Source organism: Mustela erminea, chromosome 1 (genome assembly GCF_009829155.1).
Source record: "Mustela erminea isolate mMusErm1 chromosome 1, mMusErm1.Pri, whole genome shotgun sequence".
NCBI lineage: Eukaryota > Metazoa > Chordata > Mammalia > Carnivora > Mustelidae > Mustela > Mustela erminea.
Genome location: NC_045614.1, coordinates 77,464,252 through 77,478,959, shown reverse-complemented (window position 1 = coordinate 77,478,959; position 14,708 = coordinate 77,464,252).

The window sequence follows — 14,708 nt, the reverse complement described above, 5'->3', positions numbered from 1 at the left end:
ATGTTCATTTAAAATTGACACGGCAGATTGAAAAGACCATCTTGAGTTTCTGTTCAAACAGTAATGTTTTGCTTGTTCTTCAACCAGCAAAAGGAGAGTCATGTCAGGAATAAATTTCAATGTAGCGCACACTTCCATGGGGTTAAGGAAACTGACCACTGTGCATCTTCCAGGGTAGTATCACACAGAATCCCTGGGAGGAAAAAATAAATGTTTGCCCAGTACCTTCTGTGGGGGCACTCATGTGGGATCTTCTTCCAGGAGTTACTCAGGTGATTGGTTTCACAGAAAATTGGTGTTTCTGGCACTGTGTCCTTCCATAATAATGAGAAACTATCGGAATCATGAACAAATCAGAGCCCAACTGACCTTCTTGTTAATAGTAACATTATAAAGTTATTGGGTCTGTTTAGGAGCTGCAAACATGTCCAATACAGAGGCCCAGTGTCTTTGATTGGTTCCCTTCCCAGAGCTTCTACAGACCACGTGTCTTACGTAACACTCTGACCCTGACAGTGATTTATTTTCTGGGCATGTGATATAGGGCATTATCTGGAACATTACTAATAAAGACCATCATCTATGATATAGTCTCTTCTATCAGAATGTGTACCCCTTCCTCTTTGCACCTATCTCTTCTCTTACTTTTTTCTAATAAACACTTTTCCCCTTGGCTTTTCTTTCTTTCTTTCTTCCTTTTTTTAACTTTCAGAGAGGTCGAATCAGGGACTGATGAAAGCCTGTTTGCCACAGATACAAGATTCATGCCTCTCTAAGACACAGATTCAAGTTCAAGTAGTTTATTGGGCAGGTGATCCCAACAAACACTCACAAGGGAGTGGAGAAGCAAGACGGGTAAAGGAAAGAGCCAGAACATGTTCAATATCAATGAAGAAAACTTTATGGGCAGTTGGAGCTTAAATTGCTGAGGACCTCTGGGAGAAGCAGAGGACACATTCTTCAGAGGCATCCCATGTGAGAGGTGCAAAGGAAATGGAATTTATACACCTACCTCCTCAGTCATTCAGGGAGTGGTAAGTTCCACAGAGGTTCTGACTACCTGGCAGAGGAAGACATTAAGCAAAATACCTACTGGAAGTTGGAAATTAAGGGGATGAGTGCCAGGAGTTGAGAGGGGTACTGACAGTGTCTGCTACAAAGCTAAAACTCAGTTAAGGGAAAAAGAAAAGTAAGTGCATTAGGAAAAACAAAATGAGAAAGATTAATCAGAAGAAAGAAAAAAAAAGCTGTTCTAGAATCTCTGAGGGCTAGTTAATCCATTCCTATTCTCCAACACAGACCATCCACAAATTACACGGAGATGGTAGTAGAAAAAGAGGCACTATCCTCCACTTCGTGGTTGAAAATGTGAGCCTTATCCCAATCTTTCACAGTTTTTGTTCCCATCATCTTCCAATTCACACTTCTTTTCTTCAGGTAGACCTGTCTCCTTCCTGCCCAGCGTGTTCACGCCAGGCCCATCGTAACCATCGTGCCTTTGCTCGTGCTGCCCAGTCTGCCTGCACCCTCTCCACATCATGAAAAGCTCCCCATCTTTAAGACCTAACTCGAACCCTCCTCTGCCCATTGAGGTCCTATCAACACTGATCATTCCCTCCTCTGCTCTCCTTGTTAGTGGTTGTGGTAGGCAGAATAATGGCTCCCAAGAAGTCCACATCCTGATTCCTAGAATCTGAAAATAATGTTACTTGGCAGAGGGACGTTGTAGATGTGACTAACTTAAGGATTTCAAGATGGGAAGATTATTTTGGATTGGCAAGTGGACCCAATGTATAAATAAAAATGGCCTTAATGGGGCACCCAGGTGGCTCAGTGGGTTAAAACCTCTGCCTTCAGCTCAGATCATGATCTCAGGGTCCTCGGGTCGAGCCAAGCATCAGGCTCTCTGCTCAGCAGGGAGCCTGCTTCCCCCTTTCTGTCTGCCTGCCTCTCTGCCTACTTGTGATCTCTCTTTCTGTCAAATAAATAAATAAAATCTTTTTTTTTTTAATGGCCTTAAAAGACAGAAGAGTCTGAGTCAAAAAAAAAAAAAAAAAAACCTTAAAAAATCCCAAGGATGTGACCCCATTCAGAAATGGGGTCATGGGGGGCACCTGGGTGGCTCAGTGGGTTAAAGCCCCTGCCTTCGGCTCAGGTCATGATCTCAGGGTTCTGGGGTTGAGTCCCGCATCGGGCTTTCTGCTCAGCTGGGAGCCTGCTTCCTCCTCTTTCTCTGCCTGCCTCTCTGCTTACTTGTATTCTGGTCTGTCAAATCAATCAATCAATCAATCAATCAATAAATGATCTTAAAAGAAATGGGGTCATGGGCCCTAAACTCGATGAGACTGGTGTTCTTCTCAGATGAGGAGAGACCCACGGGGGAATACCATTTGATGATGGGGCCAGAGATTGAAAGGATGCATGTAAAAACCAAGTATGCCAAAGATTGTTGACAACACCAGAAGCTAGAAGAAAATATGGAACAGATTTTCCCCTACAGCCTTCAGAAAAAGCATGGCCTTACGAACACCTTGATTTTGGACTTCCAGTCTGCAATATTGTGAGAGAATGCAGTTGTATTATTTTAATTCACCTAGTTTGTACTTTTGCTAACATTAGCCCTAGCAAAAAATCCACTACCTTTGCTGTGATTTTGCTGTGAAGATTAAATGTAATTATAGGTGTAATGTCCTTAGACCATATCCTTGGTATATTGGAAATGTTAAATAAAGATAAGTTGTCGTCATTCCTTCATAATTATTACCATCATTATCATTAATTCTAAAAAAACACTACCAGAGTCACCACTGGCACTATCTCTTAAGTATGTCATATGCAAAGATCACTTCTTATACCTCCTCACTGATAATAAATCTTTTCAAGTTTTCAGTTTTAACTTCTAATGTGATAGACATACAGAGCTATAGCTTACACAAACAGGAGCTCTTAGGGTCTTCAATAATTTTTAAAAGTGTAAGAGTTTCTGAGAGCCAAATGGTTGAGAAATTCTGAAAGAGACTTTTTAAAATTTGAGGCTTTATTTCTTTTTAGTTATTCAGGCCCCTAGTCTTCCATCTTCATACAAAATCAATGGGGGGAGGTTGGATTTGGATAGTGATACCCTAAAAAATTATCTTATGCTTCTTTACTACTGGCTGAGGTAAGAGTATCTAAGTGTACGTTTGTACATTTTTGTGTATAGTTGTATACAACAATTCTACCACTTAACAATGTCCCAGTTGAGATTTGAGGAATGAACAAGGGGAAAAAACAAAAGAAGGGCCCAACATGCACATGCATTAGAGAAAGTTGTGTTGCAGGGGAAGGAATAGAAATGATATTGAGTATAAAAAGCTAGACCCTTGCAGACAAGCCAATAACAGGGAGATTCATTTCAAAATTCTTTGACTTCATTCTTTTTTTCTTCTTGGTTACTTTGGGAGGCATCAAAATTACTTAATAACGTTTTACACAATCCCCAAATCCAGGCCAAACTGTCTAGGCATTGCTTGGACCCTGGCAGGGATTTTCTTTTTTGCTTGAAATGCTCAGATAAGAGTCCAGAAGAGGTAAGTATGCTATCTAAATCTAGTATTCTCAGCAGAAGGCAAGCCCCATAATTCTAGAAGAGTCCATGGTTTCCTCCATTATGGTTCTCATCGGTCACATCCATTCCAAGTCTTTAGAAACCCAAAAAGGGGAACTCAGTTGGACACGACTGGGCTGTCAAGTAGACAGCTTCTGAATGCTGACCCAATTCTGACCATTGTGTTTCAGCAGATTGATTTCCCAATAGCCTGAGAACCTCTCGGGAAATGGGGACACGACACAAGCATGCTTTGCTTCACAAAGAAAGTCACTTTATCTGTTCTTAATTCTTTCCTCATGGAAGAATAGAATTTATATTAGTTGACTCATCCACTTTCTTGCCAGAGAAGAGAGGACACATCAGCTCCACTAATCCCCAAGCTAATTCCTTGCAGATGCATTACCAAAAAGGCCTGAAATTTGGACCCCGATTGCCCCTGAGGATTGTCACAGTAACCTGAGAACTCTACTCGGGGAGCTAGACACTGGAAGGGAGGCTGAATCTGGGGGACCCATCTTCATGTAACACAGTAGATTATTATTTTCCAAGCAATAGTTTTGCTTTAGCCTTCTTAAACCTCATATTATCATCCCTTTGGCAAGAGATTCTTTGCCCCTAAATTCAATGGTTTTGATGATGATGATTGACTTACTGATCCATGAGGTATTATTGTATTTTGCATCGTATTTTTTTCCCAACCACTTTTCCATCCTGTAACACTAGGAAGATTCTACAATTTTATGATCACTTTCAGTTATTATAAGACTAGACTAAGACAGTTCAATGTCTTCAGTTTAATCAGATGTCTAATCCGTTTTCCTCTATATGAAATATTCCTTCATGTACCTCTCTCTTTGCTTAGGATTCTCTCTCCTATTTTATAGGAAAAACCAACCAACCAGCCAACCAATGGCACACAACACATCCCACTAGGCTAAAGGTCTTTATAAAATGTAAAGTTTTCTTTGCCTCTTCCCCAGTCTCTTGATGTTTCATTTGTGTCTAATTTATTCACTGCTGGATCCCAGGTGCCTAGAACAGTATCTGTCAGAGAATTGGTGCTCAATAGGTATTTGCTAAATCAGTAATTGACTGAATGTCCCAGACCAGGAAAGGGTGTGACTTTGGAATTCAGGAGGTTAGCAGAGCCAATCTGGTTGCCCACACTTAGTAAGTCCTAGAAGGAGAGTCAGGCCACCAATTCATTTTCAGCTTCATGGATTATGGGGCTAGTACCACCATCCCCCATCATGTTAGTTTACCTTTTTTCCCCCTCAGTCTTAGGTTCTAGTTTCTAATCCTGGGGACAGTCAGGTGGAATATTCCATGACAATAAGGCACTTACAGTAGCAACTCCTACTGTTTGCTCAGCACGACTGAACCCCGGGCATTGTTTTCTGTATTACCTTCACTTCTTACTACCACTCTTGCAAGACAAAGATTATAATCTCCATTTTCAAGTGAAGAAACTGAGTCATACTTTAGGGAATGTGTTCAAGGTCTCAGTTAAGAAGTAAAAGAGTTGAGAAATTCAGAAAAATCATGTCTCAATCTTTGGTGTGTCTCAAAGTGATTTGTGGTTCTCAAAGTGATTATATGTGGAAATGAAAAGGGCTATGGAAATTAATGAATAACTTAAATACATATTTTTATCTGTGCTTTTCATTTTATCTTACTCCTTTCTGCATAACCGCATTGTTTGTCCTAAACAAATAAACAAACTACAACAAAATAAATAAGTATAAATAAGCTTCGGTACCTTTGAAACACAATGGCTGTGTTTGTATTCTCTTTGTCTCTCTCCCTCCTTCTCTCCCTCTCCGTCTCCCTCTTTCCCTCTCTTTTAGTTGAGAAGTTTTAGTTTAAACATTATTTATGATTCATGAAACATGACCATCATTGATCTACCCATGGTCCTCTTTTGGCATTATATTTATTATTTTCTAAATATTATCTAATATAACACCTATGAACCCACCATCTAATAATTTAAAAACTAGAACAGCACCCATAACAAGTATCTACTTGTATCTTTGTGCTCTCTCTATACCCAAACATCCTATCATATTTAACTTTCAAAACTAACTCCATCCTAAACCTTTTGATCATCACCCCTTGCTTTTTTGTTTCTTATTTTTGGCTGCATTCTCTAACAATGTAACAAAACAGAATATGTCTTTTTACTTACTTTGTTGGTCTTTAAAACAATGAATTCACTGGCCTAGTAAACAACTATCAGCATTTCCAGTCCATTCTAGCCTCCAGAACCATACTGTTCTCAAAGAGTTAGAAATAACCAAACTTTAAAATATCCAGCTAGTCTTCCATCAACGAAGAAAAAATCGCAATGACCTAGGCTCAAAATATTAACATTTTCTCTGACTTCAACCTCTCCCTCACCTCTAAATTCTATTTTGACTATTTATTAGTATACATTTAGACTTGGAGCAACTTAACTTGAATTTATAACCCAAATTCTGCCAGGCTTTAGGTTAATTTTCTGAGGGATCTTCTTAAGTTATCAATTCTCTAGTTAAGAACAAAATTGTAAAGACACAGTCTTTGGTTTCCATAAGCCAAAACCTTCTGAAGAAACACACCAGAGACTTCCTTTATGGGGCAGAAGGACAATTTGACCTCTGATAATCCCAGGGCAGAAGCCAAAGCAATCACACCCTTGAAGTGATCAGGCCCTTCAAGATTGTATACACAAAATGGCAACTATTTAAGGAACCACTTTGGGTCTCCCTCCAGTGTCACAGCAAAAAATACTTCAAATGGACTGATAAATTGTTTGATAATCTATCTAAATAATAGTAAACACCCTACTAATATTAATCCTTTCAGAATCCTAAGGTAATTCCATCTGTAACAAAACAACCAAGATGTGAAATGAGTAAACTTTAATGATTAAGAATTAAATACAACTTAATTAAATTCTTTCTTTAAGGGATGATGGAGGGTTCAGCTTGACAGAGCACTCTTGAAGACTAACACCCATTCTCAAGAGTATTGTCTTAGGTCAGTTTCCCTAAGTGGGGTCTGAGAGGGATGTTTAGCTGTAAACAATTAACTGAGAAAGTATTCTTAAGGGAAAAACTTTAAAACAGGGAAGCAAAGCAGGGAAGGGGAATGAATTGAAGCATGGGACTCGGGTAAAATGAAGCTTTGGCCTGACCACTTCTACCACCCCCCCCCCAATAGGGGAGGGCTCTAGATAAGAAGATACATGGTATCTCAGTGAAGTCTCCCCTGACAATCAACCCAATTAACATATGCCTCATTTCATTTAGTGGTGTGTGTATTTGGGGGGGAAGGGTAAAGAACAATTTGGATCAACTATTAGCAAATGTCAAGTATACAATACAGTATTAAGAAACTAGAGTTACCATCTGCACATTAGATCTCTAGGATTTATTCGTCCCCCATTACTAAAACTGTGTACCTTTGACTAACATCTAATTTTCCCCACTTCTTAGCCTATGGAAATGACATTTCCAGTCTCTGCTTTTAGGAGTTTAACTTCCTTAGATTCTGCATAGAAGTGAGATTATGTAATGGTACCTGCATGTCTTATTTAGCATAATGTCATTCAGGTTTATCCACATTGTTAAAAGTGGCAGGATTTCCTGGATGCCATTCCAGAGTGCGCATGTGCGCACATGTGTGTGTGTGTCTGTGTGTAGATAGATAGATAGATCTATATACCTCACGTGCTATTGTCCACTCATCAACAGATACTTAGGTTGTTTCCATATCTCACGTGAATAGTGCTGCAGTAAATACGGGGGTGTATGGAGAAGGAGATCCTTGTTTACTGCTGGTAAGAACAAAAATTGGTATAGCCATTGTGGAAAACAGCAAGGAGATTCTTTAAAACATTTAAAATAGGATGATGCTCTTTTAAAAATACTCAGTCTTTGATCCAGCATTTCCACTTCTCAGAGTTGGCTTTCAAGAAGCAGTTAAGAATATCATCAAAGATTGAACTGCCAGATTTGCACATTAGTATTGTTTATAATAGCAAAAATTTCGAAAAATCTAAAGCCCAACCAGAGGGGATTTATTAAATGAATTGTGGTCCATTCACAGTAAGAAACACCAAATAGCCATTAAGTGTTGTAGAGCAATATGAATTCACTTTAAAGAAGCAATATTTAAGTTAATTTTTTCAAGCAAGCTACAATAGATGATGAATTGGATGATGTGATATCGTTTTCCTAAAAGAAATTATACAACATGTGCAATAAATAATGGACAATAAATAATATATTGGCAAACTATATGTACCACATGTATAGAATACATGACATTAGATTATTTACAGACATGTGGGTGGACCAATCGCTCAGTAAATAGACAGATAGATAGCTAGACAGCAAGCTACAGAGCCCAGAAGGAAGTATGGTGAACTGTCATAGCGATCTTTTCTGGGATGCTGGAATTAATTACATGTGATAGTAATCTTTACCTTTTTGCTTATCTGTGTTTCCCTAAGCGGACTTATTTTACTTTTATAAAAGGAAAAATGTACTTGCCAAAAACATATGTTCCTGATAAGATGTGTCTATCAGATATGAAGGTACTCCTAAAAAATTGGCCCCAGGGTAGCTACCACTCAGAGCCAAGGCTCCTTTGAGGGACCATCTGTAGAGCTAATGTTGCCGTGGACTTGCCCAGCCTGTGTTGAGACTTCTATGCATGTGGCCCCTTCCAAGTCATTGCTTACAGATCTTCAAGCCTTCGTAGAGCTTGTACCTTCCCCACTCTTCTCTTCATTTATATACCTAAGGACTATTTTCTCCCGCAGCCCCCAGGCCACTCTGTTAATTTGCTTCATGGTCCTCAGCTTCCAGGCTACTTGGCACAAAAGCACAACATCAGATCTTTTCAGTGGAGTAATAGCCAAGCCAGGAGAATTCATGACGTAGGCGATAAATTGTCCTTCCCCAGAGCCCTCTTTCAATAGTTTCTGTCCTTGAAATTCCACATATTTACATTTCTGAAAGGTACCATATTGCAGAAAATGCTATATTATGATTTGATTGGCGATAGCTCTTATGAGGAAAAGTTATTCGACTCATGATATATTTGTAGATGTGAAAGATGAAAAGGATAGGTGTATTTTTTTAAGTATATATGCTATCACGATCTCATCATGTTTTTTTTTAAACTATTAATTGGGAGAAGATGGCTTTCAAAGCATTGAAATATTGAGTTATCCCAGCATTCATGAAAGTAAATCCATATGGTCATGATCTAGTACTAAATTCCATCTGCGATTATTTTATTAGGATTTTTGAATCATTATTTACGAGATTAATCTCTTCTTCTCCTGCTGTCCTATTCAAGATACTTCTTTTTCCCTTTTTTCTGTTTAATTGATGATGATTACTTTATGGGGGGAAAATAGAAAGCTTTTCTCTTTAAGTCATAGAAGCAAACACTGAAACAAAGATCCTGGGTAACCTACTTATTGAGAGGTTTCTTCCAGAAGAAACCAGTGCAGCGGGGACGGAAGCAGACTAGGGCAGACAAAGAAGTCATGCTATATACTCTGTCTAATTCCACAAGCTGCTCCAGCATATAAATGAAGCCACAGAGCTATGCCACCTTGAGGCAGGGAGACAAGGTGTGTCCCTTCACCATAGGGCATAATTTGCTGCGGGCTCCTCCAGGGAAATAAGCAGAACCACTCAGGTATTTCTGGGTGAGGTGGCTGCCCGAGGCAGGCAGTTCTCCTATGAGGATGCAAGTGTGAGCCAGTAGCAGTCAATAATTATAGCAGCTCAAGAATAGGCTACTCTGGACCATGAAAGGAGGTCAAGGTGGGACACCAAAAGCATCCACTGAATTTCCCTCATTTTTCTACTCTCTGAAATATTCAAGATATACTCAAAATAATCCATCACTTAAGGGACTGAAGAATTTAATGAGACGGGTATTTACTGAGTGGAAAATTCTTTGACCACATCCCTAGTTGTGTCCCTGACAACTGGTCTTCTTAGATTTTCTTTTTCTTCCAGAGTCAGCTTTGTCATTTGTATTTTCTTTTCTTCTTTTTTATTATGCTCAATTAGCCAACATATAGTACATCTTTAGGTTTTGAGGTAGTGTTCAATGATTCATCAGTTTAGATAACCATTACTTCACCCAGATTTTTAGAATGTTTATCATAAAGTTACACAATGTAAATTATCACAATTCTTTTGATTTGTTTCTTTAGTTGGGCCAGTCCTCAAGTTATGGTGGCTGCAGTGTGGCCCCTTTCCTTCTGGTAATTTCTGTCCACGAAACTGAGGGATTGTCTGCTCCCTTTTGGGTTGATCTTTTGACCCTGAAAGAAGTGTCTACTTGATTACACTTCTGGAATTCATTTCCAAGTCCTATTTTTTTTTTTTTCTTTGCCGATTCTACTATATTCATGCTGCGGTAAAGTGAGCAGAAAAGAAAGATGCCCACTCCCTGAGGCTTGATTAGCAGTGATGCTTGCATGTCAATGTGTAACAAAATGGACTGAAGCCACTGTTCCAGTGTTTACTATAATTCTCTCTTTCCCAAGGCCTCAATTAGGCTGGAACTGGAGTCAATTAACAGCCTTCTTACTGTGCTCAGAAGCCTCTTAAGGCTTCATTAAAAGAGCCAATGGCTTTACGCTGTGTCAATTCATCTAAGCCTGAACAACATACTCCAGATTCCCTGCCTGTGTGATTCTAGGTTAGGATTGGCCACAGAGAAACCTCATTGAAGTTTGGGGAGTGGAAGAGTATCCACAGCAATTTTGTTAAACTGTGAGGCAGGTGTGTGGCGAGGTACTGATGCCTCTCATACACACCGTCATTGGTCTCTGGCTGACTTGGGTGGTGAGGGGCAGCAGCTGGGCTGGCAGCTAATTCAGATTCTACCAGATCTCTGTCTTCAGCTTCTCTCTAGCCTGGACCAGGTGGGTTTTCAGCTCTATGGGGAGGGCACTAGCAATCTTCAGTAGGCCACCCTCTTCACTGGAATTAGATGAAGTGAGGGACAGGCATGGATATAAGCTCATCCTTGCAGATTTCATTTTGCCATTGGTGTCTGCCACTACATTTGATCTTCCCTTCCCAACTGTCTGCCCAGGACCAGACACAAAGACACCAGTCTTCCACAGACACTTAATAAGCTCCAAGACTGTTTAAGGTCTAATCCTATTGAATTTAGAGTGGGTTTTTTCTTCTGCTTGACCCCTGACTGATATAAATGATCAAGTTCATTAGGCCTGGCTCCTTCTTATCATAAGATAAATTTTTGTCTAGAAGCTTCCTTAGAGCCCCTGAAAATCTACTTCTTCAGGGAGAATCTGCAAATTTGTCAGAATCTGAGCCCCACAGCAGACCCACTCTAGATTTAAGCTGAGATCTCCTTGCCATGTGCATTGTTTCAACTAAAACTCATAACATTGTGGGGCACCTGGGTTGCTTAGTCAGTTAAGCGCCTGACTTAGGTTCACATCATGATCTTAGGGTCCTGGGATAGAGCCCCATATCAGACTCCCTGCTCAATAGAAGTCTGCTTATCCCTCTCCCATTTCTTATGTCCCTACCCCCCTGCTTGTATGTGTGCTCTCTCTCAAATAAATAAATAAAATCTTTAAAATAAATAAATAGGGGTGCCTGGGTGGCTCAGTAGGCTAAAGCCCCTGCCTTTGGCTCAGGTCATAATCCCAGGATCCTGGGATCAAGCCCCATATCAGGCTTTCTGCTCAGCAGAGATTCTGCTTCCTCCATTCTCTCTGCCTGCCTCTCTGCCTACTTGTGATCTCTGTCTGTCAAATAAATAAATAAAATCTTTAAAAATTAAATAAATAGATAAAATTTACATCATTACAAGGTAGATATTATTTTTAAACTTTATAGATATAAAAAAAAAAAAAAGAAAAGCAAAGCTCAGAGGTTACGTATTTGACTTAAAGTGACGCAGTTCTAGGTTACAGAGCAGGCAGTGATTTATGTCTAGAAGACAGGGACTGTATTTTCCATGTTATGTCCCAGATCAGTCAAGACTGAGCCAAGGCAAGGCAATCCAAGACTGCAGTCCTAAAGTCCACTGACCACAGAGATTCCCCCTTCTCAGTCTGCTGCTTTGAAGCATCAGCCTCCTCTATCCAGCCTTTCCTCCCAACTTGTAACATCTCCCTTCAAGGCGTGTGAGCCTTAAAAGTAGCTCAAATGGGCAGGTAATCAGGGTTTGGGAAATGTGGCCCGCTAGTTTCAGACACTTCCTTGCCCCAAAATGTGCTGACTGGAAGTTCTATTTACCACCTTTCAACTCCACACGGTTTGGCTCCTTGGTCCTTGTTTGTGTATTTTGAGTCCGACCTCCCTAGCCTGTCTTTTGAGTGTTACACAGTTTTAGTACAGAAGGTGACCTTAGAGATAATCTTATATGAAAACCTCCTTTTACAGGTAAGACTACTGAACTCAGAGAAGAGAATTGACTTTATCAAGATCATACCTTGTGATTTGCAGTTAATATTAGGGGAACCCCATTATCTGATTATAATTAGAATCTAAGGGAAGTGCCAAGGACCACAGCCATGGACTTGGCATGGGTTCAGAACACCAAAAGCGAGGTTATCCTACTAACTTCTGAAAAGGAGAACGTCAAATACCTTCAGGTTTTTATACTGACTGAACAGAACAGTTTGTTGTTGTCATACTTGGTTTAATCCTCTAAAACCCACAAGAAGTCCATTTTTTTTTTCCAGTGTCACAGCCAGCTGTGCTCTAACATTGCAGCAAATTAAAAAGTAATTACCTCAATAATGGGTTAGTTGCTGAATTTAATCACTCTGAAAAAGTACTTGGCTTTTCCATTTATGGAATAAAAAAAATGTTGCTTTTCTGTGTGGTCCATCATTTAGAGGTCCCTAAAAATGTTATGCTTTGGTGACATAGACTGACATTAATAGCAGAAAACAAGTGGATGCACAGATGGAGCCAGAGTATCTACAAGAGTGAAAGAAGTCTGGTGACCAATAATATTTAGGGAGCGAACTTTACACTTATCTAGGTAAGGGATAACAACAAACAAACAAACAAAAAACCAAATCTCACATCCTGGGGTTCTTCAATAGAAAAAGGTCAAATAAATACGATATAATCAGTATTTTTATAAGTCGTAGCCACATCCTCTCTCTTTCCATCTATTAGGTTTTATCCAGTTTCTCCATTTATGCCTAACTATAGTGAAACTCCCTGTTAATTCAACTGAGTTCTACCTTAAGCAGAAAGTCAGGTTTTCCCTTTATGCCGCATTCTGCACAGGATTTCCAAGTCCCCTACCTTTTCTCCATAAGGCTTGCAAGTATCCAAAATGACTAACCATCAGGTCAGTTGTTGGCAGGTATTCCCATTAACTATGGCCATAATAGTGCTATGAAACAAACAACCCCAAAAACCCATGCTTCAGAACAACAACTGTGTATTCTTATAGATCTGTGAGATGGCTGACATAAGCTAGATGAGGCTGAACTCCCTCACCCTGTAGCTTTCTAAGAATCCAGCAGCCTAGGTTGGGCTCAGCACTGCTCTACAAATCTCTCATCCCTCTCTGGCCTAGTAATGAGTCCAAACATGTTCTTCTAATGGAGATGGCAGAGGCCCAAGAGCAAAAGCAAAACAAATCTGCTCAAGACCTGGTCTTGGTCTGAACATCATCATTTCTATCACGTTCTATTGACCAAAGCACGTCACATAGCCAAACCCAAAGTCAAGAAGCAGAGAAGCACTCTTTGCTAACATTGGGAGGGAGCTGCAAAGTCGCAGGGCAGAGGACATGATAAAGGGTGGGGTAAATAATTGGGACTCAATCTAGGATAGCAGGATTTTAAGCTTTTTATACTAGAATCCCTTCCTTTCTGTTTCGCTCTAAGAGGGAGATTCTCCGTTCTCACTCCCACTCCAATGCCTCTTTTGCTCTCCAGATCACTCTGTTTTAGTTTCTATTCTATCCTTTCTCTCTCACTTCTCCCAAAGCAGGTTCATCTAAAACTCACGGGGAAAAGCCAACTTTGTGAGGCAGCAACTGAAAATTCAAGTTCCAAGTATCTCGAGCCTTCATTTTTGATTCATTAACTAGAATAATAGAGGTGCAGCTAGCTTTAAGTCTGGGCTTCTTATCTCTTTCCACTTATCAGTACTGCTTCTTTTTGTCTCTTTCCATCTTATCAGTCCTGCTTCTCTCTTTGTGGCCTTATTCTTCACACAGCCTCCTTCCATGTAGCAGGCAAGATGACTGTCAGGAGCTCCAAACTAACATTCTCCAAACCCAACAACCCTTCTTCCAAAGTGTATACATTAACCTTAGCTCTGTTTGGGTCACTTGCTTATGCTTGCATCATTCACTATAACTAAGATAAAGGAATAATATCATTAGCCAATCCTGGTCAGGAGCCCACTGTTGCAATGGGTGGTAGCAGGCTTTGCTATTATGACACCAATGGGACCACATAGCATGGGAAAGGGATTATTCAAATGAACCAGGAGAAGGATATTAGGAAAGCAAGCTGACCAGACAAAAACTCAAGCTAGTGGAGTACATTAAAACTAACAATTTACTTATTTTGCAGGATGGCTACTATTAATGCAAGGAATACCACCCCCTCTCCACCTTCCCAGTTCCTCTATCCACTTATCTCCATTTACATGCATGAAAACTTCTTTTTTTTATGTAATTGGGAGAAGATAGAGGAAAGTATGAGAGAAGAAGAATTTGAAGAAGAAGAAAAAATGATACACGAGATGGATTAAAAGAAGTCTGTTTCCCCACTGGTTTCTTTAGAGTCCCTTTGGTGAGAGGAGTCATTAAAGGGGAAGTGGATCAAAGAGGGCTTTTGATATTCTGGGTCCAAAGAAAAGTTCTTTGGGGTCCAATTGAAGTGGAACACCTTTAGAAAGAAGGTTCATTTACATTCATTTTTATGGAATAAAACACCATCTTTAGTATCCCAAGGACTAGAAGTAGTAGAGCCATTTCCATCCTCATTGTGCTGGGCTGGCAATGGAGACTTCTTGTAGCAGCTTACCAGACATCAGATATGGCTAGGGGAAGCCCAAGTATGATCAAAAGATACTTGTGAGCC